At 38.9% G+C, this 25,571-nt stretch overlaps 1 long non-coding RNA gene across 3 annotated transcripts in view; it reads left to right on the top strand.

The window, feature by feature from the left end:
* The first annotated feature begins 268 nt into the window (after positions 1–268).
* The window catches only part of LOC109028610 (uncharacterized), a 30,521-nt gene continuing 5,218 nt past the window's right edge, over positions 269–25,571 (top strand). The window contains exons 1-3 of one of the 3 annotated variants that reach the window (XR_008668951.1): positions 269–564; positions 1,242–1,283; positions 5,222–5,556. This is a non-coding gene — a long non-coding RNA (uncharacterized lncRNA). Of the gene's footprint in view, positions 935–1,241; positions 1,284–5,221; positions 5,557–25,571 lie in introns of those variants that run through there. The other 2 variants (XR_010135272.1, XR_010135271.1) reach the window with 2 other exon arrangements.

Here is a 25,571-nt window from a genome sequence, read left to right as displayed (position 1 = left end):
ACGATCTCGGACAAATTTACTTGCCCTCTCTTAACCTTAGTTTCCCCATATATAAAATGTAAGTGATACATTTCTGACTGCTGGGATTGTAAGGAAGGGATTAAATGGCTTGCCAATGAAGTGTTCAGCACAATGCCTGCCTAACACGTAAAACGTGTTGGGGTTGGTTGGTTGTAAGACCCACAACCTCTCTCCCCACTCTACCCCCGCCCCGCCACCAGCAGCCCAGCTGCAGCCGCTTCCGGGAACCACTTCGCTTCGGTCTCCCACAGCCGAACGCGGATCCCTCCGCGTTGCGTCACTTCCGGGAGACTCTGGCCGTGGCGATTCAATATATCCGGAAGCAACTGTCATGGCTGCTGTCAGTGAGGGCCCGTAATGGAGATCGAGTCAAGGGTTGCCCAGGGACACTTAAGAGCCTTCGGCTTCAAGGAGGCCTCTCAAAGGACAAAGGATGAGACTGCCTGGCGGCAGAGTGCCCCCCACAATCGTAGGAACTGTGTCGCCGCGCTTCCCGTTAACTTGCCGCTAAGTTTTTCTAGAAAAGTCGCCCTTCTTGCCAGGGTGGGACCTCACTTCTGACCCAGCCTTTCTTTGTGTACCAAGTTTTTGTTTCCGTCATTTCCCGCAGCCCGGGAGCTCGGCGGGCGATCCTGTGGTAGCCTGGGAGGAAGGGGCGGGCCGGATGCTGGAACCGAGAGAGGTGGGGCTCGTCGAGGAGTCACGGGCGGCCGAGGCTGGAGTCTCCTGAATGCAACCTTGAGCTGTTCCACCCTTTGGTGCTTGGTCTGTTAGCTCGAGGTGCTCCTCACCGTGGAGGCGTTTAGAGCTGGTCATAAGGCTCTTACCTGCTGACCCAACCACCCTCAACCACAGCTTGCCCTGCTCCAGATAGACTTTGATCCTAGAAAATATCTAAGATGGGCGTAGTGCAGTATGTTATTGTTTTAAGTCTCAAACATAAGCAAACTATTATTAAAAGTTGTAGAATTAATAGGCAGAGTTCACATATTGGATCGTGTTATTGTTTTAAGGTTTAAATTTAGATAACATGTTAGTACTTGTTGAGATTTTAACAAAAGCATTAAAAAAAACATGAGAAAATAGATTAATCTTTAGAATATTTTAAGTTTGCTACTGCGCAGTGGTAACATGAAGACACCTCATAATAAGTCTTTGATTACCAGAAGCTTCTGAAAGTAAAATTATGGATATATTAATGTGAGTTTTCCTCTCTGCAGGGTGTCCTATAGACTTTGTCATGGAGTGAAACAGAAACAAATGTGAGTTAATCATTAACATTTCCTAGTGGTTAAAATTACTTTTTAAGCGCTTAACTGTGTATTTTTTAGATTGAAGATTTCAAATGAAATTTTGATTTGACTGAAATATTTAATATGTGATGAGTTGATATTAAAATACAGAAGATTACTATTTTTATAGAAACAATGTAGAAACTAATATTTGAAGCAGGTTTACTCCACATACTGTGTTATAATTTAAATTTTCACTTAAACTCTCAAAATCAGAAGAGCTGACCTAGTAAGGCTTAAACCTCTAAAACTTGTGGTTTTAACGAGGCTTAATATATGTAGTTATAATAGTTTTTAAAAAAATTGTTATCAAGTTCCTCAGGTGATTCTGATATAGTATTTTAAAGAAAGCAAAGAGAAATGATCTGTTTATACATTTTAAATATTTTGTTCCTTATTTATGTGTTGAGACTGTGCTTATAAATGCATTCACACGCATTGAAGTACATAATTTGATCGTCATGCCAGCCTGGAATCTTGCTTTTTGTATGGTTTCTTGCAGGTAGGTCTATTGGGTTCTTGGCATAGTACCTGGACAAAACATTGTTAAGGTGGAAATTTTCATTGTATTTATCACTTCAAACATTTGACCAGTTTATTTAGTTTTCAAGTGCTTTAGACAACTATATGTGGGCTTGACTTAGTGTATAATAAATGTAAAGTTTGATCTCAAGTAGTTGATATTTATGGAGTATTTACCATATGCCAATCTTTGTGATAATTGCTAGACATATTTTATTTAATGCTTACAGCAGTACTGTGAGTTAGGTTTGTTAAATCCCTGTTTTAATAGATGGAGAAACTGAGGCAAGGACAGATTAAGTTACAAATCCGTCTTTGTAACTTAGAGCCATCTTCTTACCTACTTGTTTTGTATGACACCCTTTTCCTCCATATAACTGAACACTGGTAGAAGAGTGAATGACTGTAGAAAACAGACCTGGACTCTATTCTACCTGTCCAGCTTTGTAAATTAGGGCAAGTTGTGTGACCACTCTGAATTTCACTTTCCTCACCTATAATAAATGAAAACTTTGAACTATTATGTTTTATTGAATCTTGAATCATCAGAAATCCTTAAGGCTGGGTGTGGTGCTTCACGCCTGTAATCCCACCACTTTGGGAAGCCCAGATGGGAGGATTGCTTGAGGCCAGGAGTTTGAGACCAGCCTGGTCAGTCAGCATAGCGATATCCCATCTCTACCACAAAAAAAAAAAAAAAAAAAAAAAAAAAAAAAAATTCCTTAAAATGGTGCCTTTACCATTGAACCTGGGATTTTCTTCCAAGCCCCTCGTGCTCATTCTGAGTTTTGAAGTTTTGATGCACGTGTAGGCAGTGCCAACTCCATCTCCATTGCTGTGTAGTCTAATCACATTGTAAGATGTGACTGATTTCAGAGATGTCAAAATGTAAAATAATGTGCATCTTGGAATTAATGAGCTCTTTTTCAACCCTGACTCTGTAACATCTGTGACTTTTTAACATTTTATTGCAGGATTAAGTATTTTTGAATGTAAATGATTCAAGATAACACATAGATTCATTTGATCACATCTGCAAAATAAATTTTTAAAAAATTTGGGCTTCATGATAATGGAAAAGTAGAAACCATGTTTGTCTTTATCACCTGTGAATCCCCCATATTGAGAACATGCCTGGCACATAGTGAGTGTTCAGTAAACATTTACTCAATGAAGTAAACAAGTCTTCATTTCTTTTTTCTTTGTTTGAGACAGAATCTCACTCTGTTGCTCATGCTGGAGTGCAGTGACGCGATCTTGGCTCACTGCAACCTCTGCCTCCAAGGCTCAAGTGATCCTCCCGCCTCAGCCTCCCAAGTAGCTAGGACTACAGGCACACACCACCGCACCAGTTAAGTTTTGAATTTTTTTGTAGAGACAGGGTCTTACCATATTTCCCAGGCTGGTCTTGAACTTCTGGGCTCAAGCGATCTGCCTGCCTCAGCCTCCCAAAGTTCTAGGATTACAGGCATCAGCCACAGTGCCCTGCCACGTCTTCATTTCATATTACAAATACAACATTAAAAAATTGTGTTTGACTTGAATTAGACATAAAATACACAGTCATGCATCGCTTAATGACAGGGATACATTCTGAGAAATGTGTTGGGCGATTTTGTTATTGTGCGTGTACTTACATAAATCTACATGGTATGGGCTACTACATATCTGTATGGTATGGCGTATTGCTCCTAGGTTTCAAACCTGTATAGCATGTTACTGTACTGGATACCATAGGTGGTTGTAACACAATGGTATTTGCATATGTAAACATGTCTAGACATAGAAAAGGTACAGTAAAAATATTATAACTTTATGGGACCATCAGTGAAATGTCATTATGTAGCACATGACTGCAATAGTATTAATAGTGCAAAAATATTTTGCACTGAAATTTTTTGCATTTAGAAGTTCACTGTTGTAAACTGTCTTTCTTTCCAAATATCTTTTCTTCTGCTGATTATTGTTGATTGTCATCAAGTATGGGGTATATTTTGTTCCTTGAAGAGTTAATGTAAAAATTGAAATGCTGGCTTATAGACTTTCCAACAAAGAATCTGATTTATTTTTAAAGTGGCCAAAGTATAGGAACATTATTTAATTTTTAGAAATCTTGATTGTAAAAAAAGTTTTAAAAATGTGATTTGGTAGCTTATTTAATTTTTGTGAGTATTCTGGAGGTGATTAGGCATACTATCTTTCCTAGTATACAAATAATATTGAATATTTCTGAGTTATGAACAATAAAAATAAACTACAATTGAAATTATGTCATAATTGAAATTATGTCAGTGGGCAGAAAAGTGTTCCAAGTTTTCGGGTGGGCAAGTGTAAGAATAATGTTAACAGGAGAAATTATTCCAACCATAATTATGGATGTCTAATAGTCTGTACTTTCGGTTAGAACCAGGAAGGTGGCACAGGAATAATTATAGAGTTGTAGACTGTTCTCTGTAGATAATCAGCTGAGTTTTGTGCTGTGGCCAGAAAAGCCAGTGTGTGAGGTATCATCAGGAAGGGATTTGGGAAAATTAACAAAAAAAATTTTACCCTCAAATAACACAGTGTTTTAACTAAACATGAGATACAATAAATTATTTTATATTCATAATCCAGATGTTAAAAATCGTTTCAATTGTTAAATGTGATTATGGCTATAATTTTACTTACATAATTCTGTAAAGGGTATATGCCTGTATATTCAATTTTTAAAGACCAAATATAGGAGTAAAATCATTTACATAATTACAAAAATTCCTGCCACTAAAATAAAACTCTGTACCACATGATAGCACTTCATTACTGAGTGAACATTGACCATGAACATCTTGGAATTTTCACTATCAATTTCCTTTTCTCAGAGTCCTTTTTTACAGAAAACACAAAGTTTTTATTCTTTAGTTATGCCTGTGCAGTAATGAGGAGGGAATAGTATTCACTTCTGTTAGTACTTACTTCCTTGCATAAACTTTGTAATGTATACTTTACTGAGTTCTCCAAACCCAAAGGAGAATAAGGCCAAGGGCCTATAATAAATTATTTTGTGAGTCCAAAAAAGTAATTCATTTTATGATGTTTTCACAGAAGTTTATGCTTATTAATCAAAGATTTCAAGTTTAAAGAACTGAAGGAGAAGTGATATCATTAAATTTGGAGCAAATATGTTCTTTCAATAATTTTTTAAGTACCTAAGGATTGTTTTGTACTACCCTGAAAATTGTTTTCCTTTAAAATTTTTATTATTTCCACACCGTTTTTCTCCATCTTTTTGTTTTCCTGTAAACGAATAACAGTAAACCCCCCACCCTAACAAAATGTGAATTCACCTAGGCTGAAATCGTAAGATATATTCACTTTGTTTTCCCTACTTTTTCTACGTGTTCAAGAATTTATATCAAATACGGATTAATTTGAAAATTTGACATTTGGAGATAATCTCAGTGACTAAAAAGAATAAAACAGGCATGGGACACTTGCAAGGAGGAACAGAAACAAAATTTTAAAACCCTCTCATTACTTAACCTACAGCAAAGATGAATTTATAAGCATCTCATTTAAACTCTAGGGTAAGTAAATTTTTAAAAAGTTTTTAGAGAATGAGGAATACAAAGGGATTTTGCTAATTTAAGACGTCGTCGTTTTTAGTTTAGTGTACTGGGTAAAGGATTTTCCAAGTTAACTAACAACTTTATTCTCCAAATCCTGAGTTTTTACTTTTAGGTGTCAGCCATGACTTCTTCTCATCAGGAGTATTTAAAAATGTTATCCTACCAGTTGGTGAAAAAATATCACACCTCCTTTCTAATCTTTATTGGAAAATCTCCTTTTCTTTTCTTTTTTCTTTTCTGTTGAGGCCTGGTCTCGCTCTGTTGCCCAGGCTGGAGTGCAGTGGCGCAGTCTCTGCTCACTGTACCCTCTGCCTCCCAGGTTCAAGCGATTCTCCTGCCTCGGCCTCCCGGGTAGAGGGGATTACAGGCACCCGTCACCACACCCAGCTAAGTTTTGTATTTTTTCAGTAGAGACAGAGTTTCGCCTGGTCTCGAATTCCTGACTTCAAGTGATCCACCCTCCTCGGCCTCCCAAAGTGCTGGGATTATAGGCATGAGCCACCGTGCCCAGCCAGAAAAAAATCATTCTTTATAGTCAAAGCTTAAATGCTTCATGACCCATCTTCATAGGAGAGTATTCTTTTTATGCTCTGTTCCCTGATTTGGTGACTGTGAGAACTCTTTTATAACATTTATGAAGTGCTTACACAGCATTAAGAGATAGGCATGAAAAGATGACTACATCTTGCCTCAGCCCTGCGAGTACCTATGGGAGAGTGACATTTAAATGTATACATGTAGCTAGGTGTGGTGGCTCATGCCTATAATCCTAGCACTTTGTGAGGCTGAGACAGGAGGATCGCTTGAGGCCAGGAGTTCAGACCACTGTGGGCAACATAGGGATCTCATCTCTACAAAAAATAAAAAAAATTAGCCAGGTGTGGTGGTTTGCAACTGTAGTCCTGGCTGTTCAGGAGGCTGAGGTGGGAAGATCACTTGAGCTTAGGAGGTCAAGGCTTCAGTGAGCTGTGATTTTGCCACTGCATTCTAGCCTGGTGACAGAGTGAGACCTTGTCTCCAGTCGATCAATCAATCAATCAATAAAAAAAAATACATAAAGTATGAGCCATACTGTGGTGGACGTATGTGTAGGGGTAGAGAGAGGACACAAATGATCCTTCGAAAGGGCTTCAGAGATGCCATGACATGTGAAATAGCCAGGCTTCTTTGAGAAGGCACTCTAAACAGTTTGATGGCTATATTTCTCAGCAGGAGCGGTAGTAACATTTTGGATAGGTCAGTTTGCTATATTGTCATTATACTCTCTTAAGCATTGCAAGATATTTAGCAGCCTTGGGTCTGTGGTCTTTTCCCACCAGCTAGCATCAGTTGGATCTGGGGAGAGCAGCTGGCATCCTTCTTTAGATGTGCTTATACAATATGACTTTATTATTTTCTGAACTTCCTGTCCCTGCCATTCCCATTCATTTCATTTCATTCACTGAAGACTTTGGCACCTGGCTTATAGTTGCCCTCTTCTCCCCAAGTCCCATCCTTATGACGGTCACTTCAAATTCCATGTGGTTAACTAAACCAACATCCTGGCTCTCAACTGCTTGACCTCAAATTTAGTGACCTTTACCTTTTCATGAAGCCACCCAGTCTCTGAATCTTATAATTATTTATGTCAGCAGCTACACCCTTAAAAACTTAAAAAACTCTTCTGCTCTTTGCCCATTTTTCTAGCTTTTTAGCTGAATGACTTCCAGTGCATCTGTACTTCAGCTTCAAGAACTCCAATCCCTTGGCTGTTCTCTCTCCCAGTCAGCTTCCATCACTTCAACCATTACACTCTTGCACCCTTTTCCCTCTGTTAGATCTACCCAGTAAAACACAACCCTAGGTCAGAAATTATATTAATAGCTAACATACACTGAGTGCTTATTGTATTCCAGACACTCTTCTAAGTTTACCTGGTTTGTCTCCTTTAATATTCTCAATGGCGCTGTTATCTCCATTTTGTGCGTGAGGAAAGTAAAGCTCAATTTTCTGTCTACTGTAGTAGGATATAAACCCTAGAAGTTTGCTCTTAGAAAATGTGCATTTAACTTATTTAGACTGCGTTTCAAAACAGCTGTCTTCTCTGCTTCCCCACTTGGACTGCTGTACTGTTTTCAGGACAGAGTAGGTTTGGCTAGGTGGAGAGTGTTGAAAGCACTCATCTTAAACTTTGGCTGTGTAACTAACCCTTTTGGTAGGCCTCTAGCCAAGCCAGAAAACAGATAAAGAGGGAAGTAACAGTGATTAGGTATTCAATGTCACCAGCTGCTTCTGGGTGTCTGTAGACAGAGGGAGAAGAAAAGCTAAAGAGAATAGGCATCAGTTTGGGGATTGAGTGTGATGTCACCTTTGCCTGATGACCTACTGAACATTAGAGACTGAACTGACTTAAAATTGGTAGAATAGGCATGAGAGAGTCCTCCATTTGTTTGTTTGTTGTTTTTAATTTTAGGTGAGTCTGAGTGATTATGTCATGTATATGTATGTCTTGGCTGATGGGCTGAGGACCTCCATTGCCCTCTCCGAGGCTTGGCTCAGCTGGCCTGGAGAGATGTGCTGGGGAACATGCACCCTCTTGTTACCTTCCATCTCTATCTGTTTTGAGAAAACCACTCTAACTAGTCTTTGCTGTGGATTTCTCTCTCTAGATGTCCTTCCTTTTGTTCTGGATTTGTTGACGCTGACATTGTCACTTGAAGTGACAGGGTAAAGCTTTTGAGAGCTGATTGCTTCAGTTATTAGGTCACCTGTGGGACTCTCTAAGTACCGTCATGCATCACTTGACTGTGGTGATATGTTCTGAGAAATGTGTCATTAGGTGAATTCACCATCATGTTTATTTACACACACATAGCTGGTGTAGCCTACTACACACCTAGATTGTATGGTATAGCCTGTTACTCCTAAGCTACAACCCTGTGCAGCATGTTGCTATACTAAATACTGGAGGCAATTGTAGCACAATGGTGAATATTTGCATTTCTAAACATATCTAAACATGGAAATGGCACAGTAAAAATACAGTATAAAAGTTGTTTTTGTTTTTTAATACACCTATATAGTGCAGCTCCATTTTAATCTTATGGGACCAGCAGTGTATATACTGTTCATTGTTGACTGAAACATTGTTATGTAGTGCATGATGACTGTAATTAATTTAGGGCTTTGTTTTGACAATGGTTTTGTTTGTTTGTTTGTTTTTGAGAAGAGTCTGGCTCTGTTGCCCAGGCTGGAGTGCAATGGCGTGATCTTGGCTCATGGCAACCTCCGCCTCCTGCGTTCAAGCGATTCTCCTGCCTCAGCCTCCTGAGTAGCTGGGGCCACAGGCGTGCACCACCACACTGGGCTAATTTTTGTATTTTTAGTAGGGACGGAGTTTCACCACATTGCCCAGGCTGGTCTTGAACTCCTGTTTTCAGGTGATCTGCCTGCCTCAGCCTCCCAAAGTGCTGGGATTACAGGTGTTAGCCATTGCACTGGCCTTGACAATGGTTTTCATTTCCCTGTACACAGAAACTTTCCTGTCACCATTCTTAGTCCCTTAAAGAGGCAAACTTTTATTTTCTAGGTATTTAAAATAATACCAATAACTTCCTATAATTTTCAGATTCACCATAATTTCTGCATGTGATACTCACATAAATGTATTTCCACCACAATTTTGAATGTGAATTTAAGTCACTCGACTTTATTCTCACTCACAAGAGATAAGGCAGCCTCTGGTGGCAGGGATTTTTCTTAGAAACCCCTTTCTGCTCGAAAGACTTCTTAGAGAGAAATCACACATTGGTGAAAACTAATAGCATGACATTTATGTTCATGACTTTGCCTGGCAATTCTTCTCTTTCCCATTCTCCACAGGAGCTGATTTAAACTTCTGCTGACCTTAGACCCTTCCCTGTGTGCTCACTAGATCTCCTACTTTTTCATTCTCAGCAGATTATTTTACCTCCCGTTTTCTCAGAGAAAACAGAAAACGTAAGATGGCAACTTTAGCAAATTAGTGCTACCAAACCTTCAAACTTACTTCATTGATAACCCATTTTTGTTCTTTTTTTTTTTTTTTTTGTCCTTTTCTCCTTGCACAGTGGAAAAGGTGATCCTCTTCTGGTCCAAGCCTCTGGATCTCTTCCCATTCATTCCTACTGTTTAGGATTTTTCTCGTTTACTTAGGTATGGCTCCTTCCCACTGGCATTTAGGCATTCTCACATCTTTTCTGTCTTAGAAGAAAAAAATAAAACCATCCTACACCAATTTGCCCCTCTCTCTTCTGTTTCATACCTCTCTGTCCACAGACAAGTGTTCATGAAAAAGTTGTCTTTACTCACTGTTTATTTCCGTGAACTTCCTGTTTATTCTTCAACCAACTGCAACATTTTATCTTAGCTGAAATTACCAGTTTTAAAGGTCACTAACTACCACTTCATTTCTAAATCCACTGGGTATTTCTCAGACCCTATCTGACTTGACCTCTGTTCAGTCCAGTGTGACAGTTTATCCACTTTCTTCTTGAAACCTTCTTTTCCTTGGGCTTCACTGACACCAATGTTTCCTGGTATTAAATAATTTACTTCTGTGGTCATTCTTTTGAATGTCTTTAGAGCTTTGCCTTCATTCATTCTCTCATCCTTTTATTTGTGTATTTATAAAGCATTTATTACATGCCAGGCAGCATACTAAGTATTGGAGACTGAGAATCTGAAGCAATACCTGGACTCTTTCTTCAGAAAAATATACTCCCAAACATACACTGAAAATTTGGCACACATTTTCAAGCCTCTCACACAGTGTTAAATACATGCATATCACTCTAGAATCTTGCTTCAGGGCCTCCGAATTATCTTAGCAGAAAGTTGTTTTTTTTTTTGAGATGGGGTCTCACTCTGTCACCCAGGCTAGAGTGCAATGGCACAATCTTGGCTCACTGCAACCTCCGCCTCCTGGGCTCAAACGATTCTGCTGTCTCAGCCTCCCAAGGAGCTGGGATTACAGGCATGTGCCATCACGCCCAGGTAATTTTTGTATTTTTAGTAGAGATAGGGTTTCACCATGTTGCCCAGGTTGGTCTTGAACTCCTGACCTCAGGTGATCCACCCGCCTCAGCCTCCCAGAGTGCTGGGATTACAGGTATGAGCCACCACGCTTAGCCAGAAACTTTTATAGAAATATTTTTTAAAACTGCCCCAAGAGGCTTAAATTTTCTTTTAAAGCCCATGGAAAGTGAAAATGAAAACAATTTTTCCCAGAAAAAGATTTTGCTACCGTTAGAAATTTTCTTCAAGGCATTAAGACTAAACAAGTTCTTTCAAGCTAACATTTGTGAACAATCTACTTTTCCCCTTCTCCCTCCAACCCCTACTCCCATATGCTTTGATTGGTGTCATAAGAATACAATTCAGGAAAGAGACTTAACCCATCCATGAAAAGGAGAAAATGGAATTATAAGAGCTGATATCTTTACTTGAGAGTAGATTGAATAGGGTTCTCACATCTACCAGGGTTCAAATGGTGGATAGGATACCAACTTCAGAGAAGGGGTGGAGGCAAGAGGTTGAGTAATTCCTCATTTGATGAAGTTATTTTCATGTCAAGAGAAGGAAATGGTCCTGGTGTTGATATCTTGTGGTTACAGGTAATAGAATATCTGCATTCTGGGCACTATCCCTTTATGTCATCTATGCTTTACAACCCTCTTCCAAAATGGGTGGGTGCTAAGAAGATCCAGCCCCATCTTCCTCATGTAACATATATTTTAAAAAAGAATATTCTAGCCAGAGACTTGTTATTGGGGTTCTTTCGATCGCTGGAAACAACTAGGGAAAAAAGATGGTGAAATTCATGTTGCTTTGGGGGCTATTTTGTAGGAGATAAAACATTTGCCAATGTTTTCACCCAGTGAATACATATTGAGCATCTACTCCAACAGAGGGCTTGTAAATGGTGAGTAAAAGCAGGTAAAACCCTTGTCCATAAAGCTGATGGTTTAATGTTACAGATCACCAGTAGCCAGATAATCACAAATACAAAAATGCAAATGTAACAGGTGTTAGGAAGAAGCACAAGTTTCTATAGATCACCAGTAACCAGATAATCACAAATATAAAAATGCAAATATAACAGGTATTACAAAGAAGCACAAGTTTCTATGAGAGTCTGTAACAAGAGAATTTGATTTTGTTAGATCAGGGAAGTCTCCCTAAAGTGATGCTCAAGCAGAAATCTGAAGACATGAATAAATGTTAACAAATGAAGAGGGAAGGAATGTGTGCCCCTGATAAAAGGGCTAATATATGCAAAGGACCTGTGGTAGGAAAGAACATTCAAATATAGGTATCAGAAGAAAGGCCAGTGGTCAGAGGGGAGAGAACGGGGAGGAGATGACACGTGAGACCAGGTTTGAGTTTTGAGAAGATCTCCGTGGCCGCAATTGGAGCAAGGATTAGAGTGGGGCAGAGTAGACCTAAGACCAGTCATCCAAGCATGAGATAATGGTAACTAGGACACAGGTAGTGGGGATGGAAATTTAAGACATTGATTGTATTTAATACTTGGTAATTGGTTTTGAATATTAGATTAGATTATATATAATTGTTTGCTAGTATTTAGCAGAAACAGTTTGACTCTTTTGGTATTGAAATAAGAATTACTGGTTTAAAAAAGTGTGTGTATGTATGTGTGTATATATAAAAGTATATATACTTTTTTTTACCTTTTGAATATTGCTATATGTATTTATTACCTATTCAAAACATTCTTAGTTCTAAAACCTTTTGTAAATATTAATTCAGGGATTCTCGTTGAATTGGTTAAGAGCAGAGACAAATGCTAAGCAAATAAATCAATTCATAATTTCCAAGTAGAATTCTACCAAACCATAGATCTAATTGGTCATTGCAGCAAAGTTTCTTCTTTTTATTTGGGAAGAGCCTAAAAATATTCTTCCCATATACCAAAGGACAAGGGGCAGTCAGTGAAGACACCTCCACTGCCCTCCACACAATCTTCAAAAGTGCCTAGAGAAGGATTTTGTTATACAAAAAGAATCAGAAACTATAAAACATGGTGTGTCGAAGTCTTAACCCCCGTTCTGCTGTCATGAAGATTTAGAGGAATGGGGTTGACTTAAGAGAGGTGGGGCAGGCCTCCAACTCTCCGGATTAAGGAAAAGTGTTGTAGGTTGAGGTTGCTGTGAAAGAGACTGTGAGACAGTGATTTGGCTATAGGTGGCTTAATGAGGAGGATTCTTGGGTGTAATATGAGTGAGGGAGTAAAGGAAGCAGAATTAGGCAAAAGAAGGAGTTAGTTGAGCTGTGATGCAGTCACAACAAAGATGTAAGGGGATCCTACAAGGGCACTCCGGAGTTGGGATGGCCCTTCAGAGTTGTTGCAAGTTGGGGCAAGGGCACAAAAGTACACGTACTTTTAAAAAGTCATAGAAGACTGTACACTGACGCACAAGCCAGTCCCTCCTTGAAGCCTATTACATCCATCAAATATGAATAACTAAGCCTTACTTTTGAGAAAATTGAGTCTTGGACCTTTGAGAATCAATCTTCAAACTAAAAAGTACCTCTGTGATTTTAAAAGCAATTTTTATAACCAGGGTTGAGATTATTTAGCTTGTTTAGATGGGCTAATGGAACAGTCTTTTGTTAGTATTCTGCATGATTCCCTCCCTTACTGACATTCATTTTATAACCGTACCCAACTCTAATTCAAATGCAGATTTAGATGTGATACTTAAAGACCTGTGGTAAAATTGCAGGAAGAGGGTGTTTGTCTTTCTCAGTGTGTTTTCTATAATAGTGAAGGTTTATTGGTTTCTCACTTGCGTGCCACCAGCATGCTTTGAATAACAAGACTGCTTACTATCTCTATACATATGGCTGAATTTCTAAGGTGTGCAGCTTCTTCATATTAATTGGTTTAGGACATTCATAAATTACAGCACCCAGGTGGGTAGGTATAATTAGCTAAAATTTTATTTTTTGCTTCAAAAATCATGGTTCAGTAGCATTCACAACCTTAAGAGCACTAGCAGCTGTAGCGCAGGAGTCACGAATATAACACATCTCAAAAGACATGGGAAGTATGAACATCTTAACCTTAAGAAAAGTAAAGAGGGGTGTCTGTGTATGTGTGTGTGTCTGCGTGTATTTATGCATGTGTGTAAAATATCAGAATATTCCCAGAAATCCAAAAGGTAGCATTTTGAGGAGGGCACAATAAAATGTACACATATCTGACCGTATTGGAGAAGAATACAGGAAACTATACAAAGATGTCTGTATCAGTTACAATGCTTTTGGCAGCAAGTAACAAATCCAGACTCCAAGAAGATTAAATAGTAAAATTAACTCATTGATGACAGGAACTCCAGCTATAGGGTAGGCTTTGCGGCTTGGTTGCCTTTATTCACTGGCACAGTAATGTCATCAAGGGCACAGGTTCTTTGCAACTCTCTGTCATATTTTATGTTACAATTGGTTGGTGAAAGTATGTAATCATGACTTCAACCTCAAGCTGTAGCAAGACAGCTGCAGCAGTTCCAGGCATCACATCCAGAGCTGGCAACATTTGCTCACATTGTTAGAAAACTTCTAGAATCCTCCCAGCAGAGTTCTTCAGTGTGTCCTATTGGCCAGATTCTAAATGTGCCCATTTCCTTTTTTGCTTTTAGAGACAAGGTCTCGCTCGGTTGCCCAGGCTGGAGTGCAGTGGCATGATTATGGCTCACTGTGATCTCAAACTCCTGGGCTCAAGCAGGGTAGCTGGGAATACTGGCATGAGCCACTATACCCAGCTAATTTTAAAAAATTTTTTTGTGTGTAGAGACAAGGTCTTGCTATGTTGACCAGGCTGGTCTTGAACTGCTTGCCTCAATTGATACTCCCACCTTGGCTTCCCAAAACGCTGGGATTACAGGCATGAGTTAACGCACCTGGCCTTGTGCCAGTTTCTTGAACCAAGCACTGGCAAAGAAAATGAATTACTTTTAGTTTTCTAAGTCCTCTCCCTGTAATTGAGGGCAGGTTCAGCTTCCAGTGTTGATGTGGGGGCGGGGGAAGGGCACATGACAAATCAAGCTTCTGTTAGAAGGAAAAAAGGAGAAATGGATGCTAGGGTAGGCAAACTGCATCTTCTGTAATACATCTATTGTCTTCAAAGCTCTTTGATTAGAACAGTGCACACCAAAAGTAGGGGGGCAATGAATGAGAAAGCTGCTTCATATTCTACCAGTGGACCACAGAGTTAGAAAGCTACTGACCTAATAGGCTCATTAAGAAGTCATTCTTTTGTCAGGTAGCATTTAACAATATATTTGACAAAGAAGGTTAAAGGAGCGTGGATTGGCTGCTAGTAGAAGAAACTAGAGCTGTTTTGGAGTTGATGAAAGTTCACCTCATCCCTTTAGCAGTGGTTCTTAAAATATGGACCTCCCAAAATCTGAATCAGAATTTCCCAGGGTAATTATTAAAAAATGCAGATTCATAGGCACTGTCCCAGACTTACCTTACGAAGTTGGGATAGGGTGTTAGGAGCCTGCATTAATTAGCTCTTTGATTAATGCACACTGGCATTTAAGATTCACTGCTCTGTAGACTAGTATCATATATAACAATAATGAACTTCTTTCCACTGTGCTACAAATAAACCATTCATGCTGGATTGTTCAAACAAAATCAATTTGTAACATATTTGAAGACCAGTGCCATGAGCTAAAGGGTCACTCTAAGCAAGGAGCCCAGATCCTGAAATAAACTTATATACTGTACCACTGAAAGATTCTGGCAATGGCTTTCTCTAACACCCCTCCCCCAAATCTCCCTGCATTTTAAATCTCCAGATAGCTGACTGTCTCTGTCATTCAAGCTAGCATTTTACCTCATCCAAATAATATGTTCTGTATGTATATAGGTTAGCATGAATGAAATCTCTACTACTTAGCTAATGAAGGGGCTGTGAGATCTTACTTTTTAGAGGAACTTTCCAGAGTCATCTTCACATTTAATGTTCTTATTGTTGCCCTATTCCTTAAAAAAAAAAAAATCCACTTAGTGACCAAACAGTTTTAGGGTATTTGTAAACAGAAGTGTTAGAGGAACTGTTTCTCTTGTTTCCATAGTGGGTATGAGTTTCTACTCCAGTCCGTAGGGAGAAAGAGGAGTGAGAAATACTTTCGGCCACTTCCCCTCCTCAGGGTAGGAGGGAGACTATATGATCTGTGAGTTGAGGTTAAGGAAATAGGCATGTTTGGCTTCTCTCCCCTTCTGATCTTCACATTGGCAGAGGGGGACATGTCTGGTTTACTCATACATGCAGGAAGTTTATTGCAGTAAGCCTATTCTGGTAGGGAAGGCCTACAGTTGTCCTGCCCTGCCTGTGCCTGGTTGGGAATACTGAATTATGTGGTAAAGTATCTGTTAGGTCACCCACTGAGATAACACATCTAAGGCATGCCCTTTGAGGTAGGTTTTATTAGTTCTAAAGCTGATACTTTGATCTTCATTCCCATTTTTATCTGTGCATTGATCTGACTTTTCTCCCTTTTTGGGGAGGAGAAGAAAAGGGTGATATTTATTAGCCCCCTGGAACCTAGAATAGAATCATGATCAAATTTCCTTGTCTCCAGGGGCACACATGAGGTGAGGGAGCACGATGGGGAATAAGGCTCAAGGAAGATGATATGACTCTGGCTTCCCCTGAGAAATTGTGCTTTACTCAAGCTTTGGAGCTTGAGGGTGCCTTTTGGCAGGGACTGCAAAAGTTATCTGTCTTTATCTTGTCTTATAATTAGTGGGAGAAAGTTCATAATTATGATTTTATGAGCATGAATCCATTTGTTAACAAAAGTAAACGTCCCAATTGTGTATGATATTTTTGGAAGTCTCCAAAGATCTTACTTAGTGTGGGCTAGGGAAGGTTGTACCCATCTAGTGGAATGCTTTTTCCATTCTCCACTTTATTACTCACATTGCCCTGTCTGTGCCAGAGTCATCCCGAGGCTCCCTGCAGACATCATCATGAGAAGCCATGGTAGACACAGCATACATATTGCCTACCCAGTATGTATTTATTCCATCTTTCTTGTTATTGAAACCTCAATTTCGCTTGGGATAACAATTGCCAGCCTCAGTCTATGAGTCATGATTCATATGTGTCAGTCATAACCATCTTATTTCATTTTGCAAGACCCTCATTGGCCTTCTTGCAGATGTGGATGGTTATGTGACCCAGTTCTGGTGGATGAATCATAAGAGGAAATCTGCCGGAGGCTTCTGGGAAGATTTTCTTTTCTGATAACAGTGACAGATGTTTCTTAGCTCTTCCTATCTTGAACATGGACATACTATCTTGGCTGCGCCATCTTACCTCATTCTTATGACGGAACAAAATAAACTATTCATGAAGTCTGCAAAGAACATTGAGACACTGGGTGCCCAGCCATGTAAGTTTAACACTGCCCCATACAGTTTTCACATAGATAAGTAGGGCTACTATTGAATATTACACAGAATAATCTTTTTTCCCAGGATCAAAATTAGGTACATGATCCCAGAACCAACTGTGCAGCTTACATTTAACCAATGGCTGACACATTGCCTGATACATAAAAGGCAATACTACAACAGAATTTGTGGAATGAGAGAAAAATGAATCATTGAAAATATGTATGGGTGAATGAAGTAACTAATGAGCCCAAATACCATTTATCATGAATTTCTAATATGATGTAGTTTGGTTTCGTTCACTGCTGAGTACAAACAAAATAGTACTGTACTCAGCACTAAAAACAAACAACATGGATGAACCTTAAAAACAGTATGCCAAATGAAAGAAGTCACACCCAAAAGAGAACATCGTGTATAATTCTGTTTGTTTGAAACTATAGGAAAGGCAGACTTATTCCACATTGGTAAATCTTCATCTCATGGGTGTTTCTCTCAGTGGTTGCCAGGGCCAGGGGCTTGGATACAGGGAGGATGGAGTGGGAGGGGCACAAAGAATCCTTTTAGGATAATGGAAATGTTCTGTATCTTGGTTGTGGTGGTGGTTGCATAGGTGTCAAAAGTTACTGAGTATGTGCATTTTATTGTGTGTAAATTATACCTCAATAAATTTGAATTTTCAAAAGAAAGCTCACTTCTTCAGGACCAATAGTAGGGAGAGGCACTGATGCTGAGTGTGACTCGTAATTCATGCAGCCGTGAGAGATCCTCATAGAACAGGAGGACAGAGGTGAAAAGGTTATCTGCCAGACAAATTTTTCTGAGTCTACAAGGAAATGGCCTTAGACCAGGTCATTTTTGTAGGTTCCCTGCATCTTTGTAGGCTCCTTTGTAGGCTTCTCTCTACTTGAGCCAGAAAAGGCCCAAATTTTGTTGTATATCAAGAGTTAGAAGGTTCTCTTGGAATGAGGTCTTTAATACTTGAACCATTTTATTTTTTAAAACCGAAAAAAACAATATCTGCACAAATACCTACTAAGGCTTTTATCTAGAACCTGCTCTAAGATATAATGAAATCAGTCTACTTTTTGATCTAAGAAGCTTTTTTTTCCTAAAAAAGATATATTTTCTCAATTGTAAAAGTAATCCATAATTACAGTAAGAAAAGTTAGAAAACACAAATTTGCAAAGGCAAAAATAAAAATCATCCATTTTCACTACCCAGCAATAACTATGATGACCCTTTGACAGACATCCTTTCAGATTATCAAATTAAATTAGTTGTCTTTGAATCAGTTAAACATACCCATTAAGCTACCAGGAAGTGGCTTGTGAATAAGGGAGGGCTTTCAGCCTCTCTGTAATCAAAGACTACTTTCACTTAGTACCTTACTAGAAGACATATCTGTAAAATGTGAGTCTTACTAAATGTACCAGTTGCTAATATGGTAGCACATACCCTAACAATCCTTTTAATATATATTTCTCAGTGCTATTTCTTGGAGAGCATGGTTTCTAGGATTCTAGATTTAACTTTTATTTTTCCATGCCTTGATATGAGACCCACAGAGGCCATAGTCCTTAAAAGACATGAACAGTGTTTCCCTCAGGTATGTGAAGGAAGAGAAGTGTGAAATTGGAGGATATGGTCACCTTATCTCAGGCTCTGACAGGCCCCCTCCCTGGTGTCTAAAACCCATGAGGTACCTCTGCCAAAAGGAAAGACAAAGAACCTTTGCTGAGCTATTTATTGCCTTCTGTGTGTTGGGAGAGGGGGTAGTGTTGGTGGCTGAGTGTGAAAACTCCTGGGACAGTCATCTTTTTATTTCCACTAGTGCCCACCACAGTGCCTGAAATGCAGTAGGTTAGTGGTGTATTGAATGAAGGTATTAACAATTGTGTTAATAATCAAGGTCAAAGAGAACTCAGGTCATATGAGGTCATATGTTGATACCAGCTCACTTCTGATGACTCTTAACTGTGTAAAAGACCCAGACCTTAGCCATGGCTGTTACCCTTCCAGGACCTGTCCCTAGCCCGGTAACCCAGTGGAGTGGAGGTCGGTACAGGAATAATCTGCAGACCATTACAAGAACATGGCTGCATTCTCTAGGCCCATGCCATCCAGTCCTGCACTTCTGTACTGGGGTGGCTTTCCATGGCAAAAGTTTGTCACTCGCTATCTTGGGAACCTTTTAGAGAAGGACATGCATGTATATGGAGCATAGTTTTTCAAGTAGGCCTCAAGACTTTCTCTATTAGAATCACCTGTAATGTCTTTTAAAAATATAGATTCTTGATTCTTATTCAAGATTTACTGAATTGGAATCTTTTGGTCCTGAGATGCAGATGATTCTTATGTACCCCATTTGAGAACCCAGGACTAAGTAGTGTATTTCAAGCTTTTTGGACTCTGACCTAGAGTTAGAAATAAGTTTAGTAAAAACAATATTTGTACTTACTAGAGCAGTGTAATCTTACAGTTTCTATTTGCTGTTTTTTTTTTTTTTTTTGTTTTGTTTTGTTTTGTTTTGTTTTGTTTTCTGTTTAATTTGCTGGCTGCGACCCAGTAATTTCTTTTCTTTTTTTTTTTTTTTGAGACCGAGTCTTGCTCTGTTGCCCAGGCTGGAGTGCAGTAGCGTGGTCTTGGCTCACTGCAACCTCCGCCTCCCGAGTTCACACCTTTCTTCTGCCTCAGCCTCCCGAGTAGCTGGGACTACAGCCGCCCGCCACCATGCCCGGCTAATTTTTTGTATTTTTAGTAGAGATGGGGTTTAACTGTATTAGCCAGAATGGTCTCGATCTCCTGACCTCGTGATCCGCCCGCCTCAGCCTCCCAAAGTGCTGGGATTACAGGCATGAGCCACTGCGCCCAGCTCTGTGCTTATTCTCATCTACATGTTTAAATATAAGCATGTATTCATGTACTGTTAGTGTACTTAAAAACACCTTGAAAGTAAAATATGGTTCTAAAACATAAGTCATCTTTTTATATATGCAAACAATAACCAGATAAAATACAGTGGAAAAACAAATTTCATTCACAGTTGTGGTAATTTTTTTTTTTTTTTGAGAAGGAGTCTCGCCCTGTCACCCAGGCTGGAGTGTAGTGGCACGATCTCAGCTCACTGCAACCTCCACCTCCTGGGTTCAACTGATTCTCCTGCCTTGAGTAGCTGGGATTACAGGCGCCCGCCACCATGCCCAGCTAATTTTTGTATTCTTAGTAGAGATCGGGTTTCACCATGTTGGTCAGGCTGGTCTCGAACTCCTGACGTCGTGATCCGCCCACCTCACTCTCCCAATGTGCTGGGATTACAGGCGTAAGCCACCGTGTCCAGCCGGTAATTATTTTCAAAGGGTAAGATACCCAGAAGTAAACTTAAGAAATGTGTAAGATCTATATGAAGAAAACGTAAAGATTGTACTGAGGGTCATTCAAGAAGATTTCAATACACAGATATATCTTGTCACACTCGGGCACTCCAGCCTGGGCGACAGAGTGAGGGGAGAGACCCTGTCTCAAGAAAAAAAGAAAAAGGAAGATATATTTTGATAGGAACATGTCCCCCCTACAGTACAAGCAAGGGTAAAAAAAATGTTAACTGGTAAAAATATTTGTAACAGGTAAAATAGCTAATGGGCTAATTTCTGACTATTTGGAGTGCTTTTTAAAACCAAGAACTAACAACCAAAGGAAAATTGGTAAAGGAATGAACAGCTATTTCATCAAATAAGTATAAGTAGTCAGTACACTCACGCAAAAATGGTCATCTCTACTGAGAATTTAAGAAATGCTAATAAAAACAAAAATGAGATATTTTTACCTGATATATTTACAAAGATGAAATCGTTTGATAATAATGTCTGTTGTTGAAGAAGTGTGGTAAAAATATGTATTTATTAGAGCATATTTAAATCATTTCAAAACATTAGAAAATGATTAAAATATATTCTATTCATATAATTCGTATGGCCAACCCTTCCAAAATATTCTTTGGATATATTTTAATTTCATGAAAAAATATTGTTGCTGATATATTGTGAAGTACAAAAAATATAATACAAAATTACATATTTAATATGCAGTCCATGTAGAAATAATATATGTGTGTACAGGAAAGATCCTCAAAGCAAATGATTAGTTATGCCCCCTTTTTTTTGTTTTTTTGGGAGAGGGTCTCACTTTGTAGCCCAGGCTGGAGTGCAGTGGTGCAATTTCGGCTCACTGCAACCTCTGCCTCCCAAGCTCAAGCGATCCTGCCACCTCAGCCTCCTGATCCCGAGTAGCTGGGACTATAGGCATGTGCCACCATGCCTAGCTAATTTTTTTTTGTATTTTGGTAGAGACGAAGTTTCTCCATGTTGGTCAGACCGGTCTTGAACTCCTGAGCTCTAGTGATCTACCTGTCTTGGCCTCCCAAAGTGCTGGGATTACAGGCATGAGCCACCATGCCTGGCCCGTTATGCCCTTTTGCTTTATATTCGTTTTTCAAATTTTCTTTTTTTTTTTAGACGGAGTCTCGCTCCGTGCCCAGGCTGGAGTGCAGTGGCACGATATCGGCTCACTGCAACCTCCACCTCCCTGGTTCAAGCAATTCGCCTGCCTCAGCATCCCAAGTAGCTGGGATTACAGGTGCATGCCACCACGTCCAGCTAATTTTTTTGTATTTTTATTAGAGACGGAGTTTCACCATTTGGTCAGACTGGTCTCAAACTCCTGACTCAGGCAATCTGCTCGCCTCAGCCTCCCAAAGTGCTGGAATTACAGATGTGAGCCACCGCACCCGGCCCATTTTTCAAATTTTCTATGTTGACCAGTCAGAAACAAACAGTGAAAATTAATAAATAAAAAAAAAGAGACCTCATGTGATCCTGTAAGCATTGGTGTAATGGTAGCATACTCTGTACTCTGATATGTCTTGGATATCATCCATACCAATGAGTATAGAGAAATATTTTGTTCTTTTAATGCCATTATAATAGCAAAACAGAGTCCCTATGGATGACCATTTAAGTTGTTTCTCATCTTTGCTCTTATCAGTAATGGTGAAATAAATAATTTGTACCTATCCCATTTCACATGTATATAACTCTTACCTGTAGAGTACATTCCTAGAAGTGGAATTTCTGGGTCAAAAGATTTTTGCTTTTGTAACTTTGATATATATTGCCAAATTACCTTTCATAGAATTCGACCTATCAGACACTCATAAGTAATGTAGAATAATGCCTACACCCTCACCAACACTGTTACCAAACTCTAAGATGAGGCTGAATATCTTTTCTTCAGAGACATTTGTATTTCTTTTTCTGGGAACTGCCTGTTCATATATTTCCATCTTTATATGTTAAGGAAATTATCCCTTTGTCTGGAGATTAATTGCAAATACTTGACCTATGTTGTTATTTGTCTTTTGACTTTGATTATGATGATTTTTGCCTTGTAGAAAATTTTGAAAAATTTATATAAATTTTATTGCATTGGTATTCTTTTTTTTTTTTTTTTTTTTCTGAGATGGAGTCTCACTTTGTCGTCCAGGCTGGAGTGCAGTGGTGTGATCTTGGCTCACTGTAACCTCTGCCTCCTGGGTTCAAGTGATTCTCCTGCCTCAGCCTTCTGAGTAGCTGGGATTATAGGCACATGACACCACACCCAGCTAATTTTTGTGTTTTTGGTAGAGTCAGGGTTTCGCCAGGCTGGTCTCGAACTCCTCATCTCAGGTGATCCACCCACCTTGGCCTCCCAATGTGCTGGGATTACAGGCAGCCACTACACCCAGCCTGCATTTGTATTCTTACACATTCTGTCTTTGAGGTTATAAAATAATTCTTCCATGGTTTCTTTTTGGTCAGAATTTAAGTGTTTTATTTGTTTATTTAATTTTGTTTTAAGAGATGAGGTCTCACTCTGTTGCCCAGGCTGGAGTGCAATGGTGAGATCATAGCTCACTGTAATTTCCAACTTCTGGGCTCAAGCGATCCTCCCACCTCAGCCTCCCTAGTAGTTGGGACTACAGGCATGCACCATCATGCTTGGCTAATTTTTAAATTTTTTTGTAGGGATGGGATCTCACTGTGTTGCTCAAGCTTGTCTTGAACTCCTGGATTCAAGTGATCCTCCCACCTCAGCCTCCATAGTAGCTAGAACTACAGACACGTACCACTACACCTGGCTAATTTTTGTATTTTTTACAGAAACGAGAGTCTCGCTATATCACCCAGGCTGGTCTCAAACTCCCGGCCTCAAACAATCCTCCCACCTCAGCCTCCTAAAATGCTGGGATTACAAGCATAAGCCACTGTGCCCAGCCTAAAACTTAAATTTTTTGAGGTGTGGAATCCAAATTTGTTTTTCTAGGTGGCTACCCAGTTGACCTAACTCAATTTATTGAATAATATTTATTTTCCTCTACTAATTTAAGATACCACCTTTATTATATAATAAATTCTAAATATGTTTATTTTGGGAATTTCTGTTCTGTTTCACAGAATTGTGTGTCAACTCATTTGCCAGTACCATTGTGTTTTATTTTTTATAGATTTGTAATATATTTTAATATGTCATGGGGCTTTTCTATATTCATTATTCTTTATTTAGGTAATTTAAAAAAATTACCTTGTTAGAGTGTGTTAAATTTATAGATTAAGGACAATTGACATCTTTATAAAGTTTACACTTTCTATAAAAGTATATGGTATGCCTTGTGCAACTTTCTTTTGTGTCATAAGTATTTTAGAGTTTTCTTTATGTAGATCTTGTGCATGTCTTGTATTTATTGCCATTTTGTCTTATTTTGGTGGCCATTATAATTGAGTATATCTTGCATTAAATCTAATTGGTTGTTGTTTGTATATATGAGAGCTATTTTAATTGTGTAGCCAGCCAATTTACTAAATTTCCTTATCACGTGTGATAGTTTTTCAGTTGATTACCTTGCATTTCCAGGTATACATTGATTCTGCAAATAGTTGTAATTTTACCTCCTCCTTCCCAATGTTTAAACTGTATTTTATTTTCTCTTGTTTAGTTGTATTGCATGTATAGGTAGGTATTAGTTTTTTTCTTTTTCCCTTTTATAATTCATTTTTACTGCTTTTGTCTTATTTCTTTCCTCCTGCTTTTGTTTGGTTTCTTGTTCTTAAGACTTTTTCAGTTGGATGTTAATTTTATTCTGAGCATTGCTTTAGTTTTATCCCAGAGCTCATGATATGTAGAATTTTTGTTACAAGTGATTTTCTAGATAATTTGAAATTTCAGTTTCGATTTCTTATTTGACCTAAAGATTATTTGAGTTCTTTGGTCCTATTACATATTTCTTTTTAGTCACATTTTCATCAGAATATGTCTTCTGTAGTAATTCTACTTTTTGGAATTGTTGCAGTTTTTTGGTGGATTAATACATAGTCAAGTTTTGTAAAACCTCACATTAGAGTTTGATATTATCCAAGAAAACTTACAGAAATATAGTCAGTTATTAGTATACTGTTGTGTAAAGTGAAATCCAGTAATGGATTGACCTCATCTAACAAAGGCAAAAGTGGAAGTGTTTTTGCAGTTTGGAAACCATGAATTTTATTTTCTCTAGATAAGCTGCAGATTAGCTGGTAGCTAGCAAAGAGGCCAGTAAGGATATTCTGATCTCAGGCACCTAGATGGGTCAACAAAGAAAGCAATTTCAGTTATCTAAGGACTCTTTAGAAGACAGAATTTTGCTGTTGGCATGCGTGACAGGCTATCTCTGTACATCTGGTGGTGTACTTTGTTTTCTCTGCCATCTTTGTTATTCCAGGTCTGCACCATTTCCTTCTCAGAATATCTAATATGTGTCCATTAGATGAACCATAATGGTGTGTTGGGGTTTTGTATATCCTTGCTTTTTTTTTTTTTTTTTTTTTAATGTTACTGATCTGTCATGGACTTAGAGAAATAAATTAGTTTCTTACCTACCATCTTTTTTTTTTTTTTTTTGAGACGGAGTCTTGCTCTGTCACCCAGGCTGGAGTGCAGTGGCGCCATCTCGGCTTACTGCAAGCTCTGCCTCCTGGAGCTTTCTTCTGCTTCAGCCTCTGGAGTAGCTGGGACTACAGGCGCCCGCCACCACACCCGGCTAACTTTTTGTATTTTTGGTAGAGACGGAGTTTCACCATGTTAGCCAGGATGGTCTCGATCTCCTGACCTCGTGATTCGCCCGCCTCAGCCTCCCAAAGTGCTGGGATTACAGGCGTGAGCCACCGCACCCTGCCCCATGTTTTTATTTCTCCGTAAAACCTTTATAGTTTTTGCATAATATTGCTACAGTTATTTGATCCAGAAGTATTAATAACTTCATCCTTATCATGAACTGTAACCTTTAGCATTATAAAGTGCCCTTTTTAAAATCTGGTTTAATACACTTTGGCCAAAATTCAGCCTTGTCTGTTATTAAGATCTTGATCCTTGCTTTTTGTTTTTTTCTGGTATCTCTACTTTTTCATTGATCTTCAACCTTTCTTAATCATTTTATTTTAGACCTGTCTCTCATACAACATAGATTTGAGTTTCACTTTGTGATTCAGTCTGAAGTTCTTTTTCTCTTAATAGTTGAGTTTGTTTTCATTTATTGATTTGATATGTTTGGACTTAGTTCTGTCAGATTATTTTGTTATTACTTTTGCTATTTATACCTTTAAAGTA

This window comes from Gorilla gorilla, chromosome 8 (assembly GCF_029281585.2).
Source record: "Gorilla gorilla gorilla isolate KB3781 chromosome 8, NHGRI_mGorGor1-v2.1_pri, whole genome shotgun sequence".
NCBI classification, from domain to species: domain Eukaryota; kingdom Metazoa; phylum Chordata; class Mammalia; order Primates; family Hominidae; genus Gorilla; species Gorilla gorilla.
The sequence above is the reverse complement of the archived record's forward strand: the minus strand, read 5'-3'. Positions and strand labels throughout refer to the sequence as shown.